Raw genomic sequence first — 2,157 nt, forward strand, 5'->3', positions numbered from 1 at the left:
GGGGACCCCACTCTCCTCGTAGGCTTTGCGCTTGGCCGCCGCCTTCAGCTGCGCCACCGTGCGGTCCTTGATGAGGGTGCTGAGGCAGTTCAGGTCTTCTCTGAATCAGGACACGGCCCTGCAGAGCAGCACCAGCTCTGGCTCCATCCAGCGGGACTCCGCGGGGGAGCTGTCTGTCTCCGGGTGCAGCTGCATCGTCAGCTCTCCTAGGCGTGTGAAGGCGGCATCAGCGGCTGAGAAAATCTCTCCGACTTTTGTGGATGCTGACGTCATGGCTGCCCTTTCTGGCCTCTTGGGGTGGGGGAACAGCTGCTGGTGGGTAACCTGACTGAGGGCAGTTCACTGCGACGTGACCTGCCTGGCCACACTTAAGGCATGCCATCACACTGGTTATCGCAGTGTGGACAGCTGTCTGAATAGGGGGTAGATGCTCCTCTTTCACGACATGCCTAATCATGTCTGCGATGGTAGACCTGGGTGGTAGCGACCATAGGATGTCCTTGGTAGCAGTATTACACTGTTGGCATAAGCACTCTGCTAAAACAGGGCCCTTTGCTTCCAATAGTAGAGCGGAGGAGTCAAGGGCTGCCTGGAGGCGGTCCACAAACTGTGTGAAACTTTCACTTTCGCTCTGCCTTATAGTAGACCATGGCGATGGTCTGGCAATTACTTTATATGCAGAGCGAATAGCCGCTCTGGCAGCTCGGGTTGTTGCATTGACCTCATGGGCCCGAAGGCCCTCAGCCTGCGCCTGGGGAGTAATCATCGTTGGGTCGGTGCTCATTAAGCGCTGTATGCTGGAACCATGTAGTGGGTGGTCTGCTCCAGTCACTAAGGCCAGTTGCTTCGCACAGTTGTCCTCCCATTCTTCCTGAAAAACAATCATCCCTGCCCCATCAAAAATTAATCTGCATGTCTGTTTGATGTCAAACGGAAGCATGTCATCCCCTCCAAAAACGCTATCAATAAGAGTGGAGACCATCGCTGAATTAATCCCCCTGTCAGCAATTGCTTTAACAATTGCCGTATATCTTTGGGGTTTACCAGCGTGTAAGTTCTCTGGTTTCCATAAGGCCCCCCCAGTTGGACAGGAAACGCCAGCGTGGCTGATGGAGCCCACTCAGCACATGCTATTTTTATTTTCCTCCAGCCAGTAAGAGGAACTCGTTCTTTTTTCCCTTTGACCCAAGCCGGAGGATTATGATGGCTACCCCTGTATGCTCTCACTCCCTCTTCCTCAGAATCAGAATCGGACTTGGGATCAGTAGTCGACCACTTGTGGAGCCACTCGTCCCAGCCTGAGTCCGACTCAGAGCTGGAACTCGACTGACTGGACATTTCTGGATTCCAGGACCTTCGACCGTGCCTCTTTTTCTTCGCATTGGGCCACTCCCCTCCTCTAGGCTCGCCCTGCCTTCTGCTGGGAGAGGCTAGTGTCTTATTAAAATAAGTTTTCAGACGCACGCTCCATGCAGCCTCAGCTTCCCCTCCATGTCTTTCCCCTCTTTCTTGCTTGCGCGTGTCTTCTCTGTCCCCACCAACTGCGTCTGCACTCCCCCCGCTCTGGGGTTCGCCACCCTGCAGCGCGAAAGGTGGAGGCCCCGCCCAGGCTCCGTCAGGCCCGGAGGTAATGGTAGCGCCTCACGCCGCCGAGTTAACGGCAGCGCCTCTTGCCTCTTCTAACAGTCCGTCCCAAAATGACTGTCCTTTTCCCGTAACTGGTACGCCTGGGCTCGGGGGCCGTGAAGAGTATCCCTGTGGCTGTAGCTCCCTGCACTCAACAAACTCATGATTTCCCGCTGTCTGTCCGGCCGTCTCCTTTCCCAGCTGGGGCCCTGCCTTCATAAAGTCCCGCGCGGCTTTCCACTTTTCCCGCTCCGGCCAAACCTTTTGCAGAGCCCGCCTAACTCTTCCCCATGATTTAAGGCTTCGCCCCGAGCCTGAGGACATCACCTCCTCGGCTAGGGCCTTGGTAGACCTGTCCCACACCTCTGGGTGGAGAATCTCCTCTGGCTGCCCAATTACCCCAATACGCAGGAGCCTCGTCACTATGAGGATAAATTCTCCTGGCTCACGTTCTATACCCCACTGCCTATGAATCCCCAAAACAACCTTCACAAGAGACTCCATTTCTCATTCACTGGTCCAGGAGCGGCC

General features: G+C 55.5%; 1 pseudogene; it reads right to left on the bottom strand.

Moving 5' to 3' along the window:
- Nucleotides 1-273, bottom strand: part of LOC102040227 — a 4,234-nt pseudogene extending 3,961 nt beyond the window's left edge.
- Nucleotides 274-2,157: the final 1,884 nt, after the last annotated feature.

Source organism: Geospiza fortis, unplaced genomic scaffold, assembly GCF_000277835.1.
Source record: "Geospiza fortis unplaced genomic scaffold, GeoFor_1.0 scaffold108, whole genome shotgun sequence".
Classification (NCBI taxonomy): domain Eukaryota; kingdom Metazoa; phylum Chordata; class Aves; order Passeriformes; family Thraupidae; genus Geospiza; species Geospiza fortis.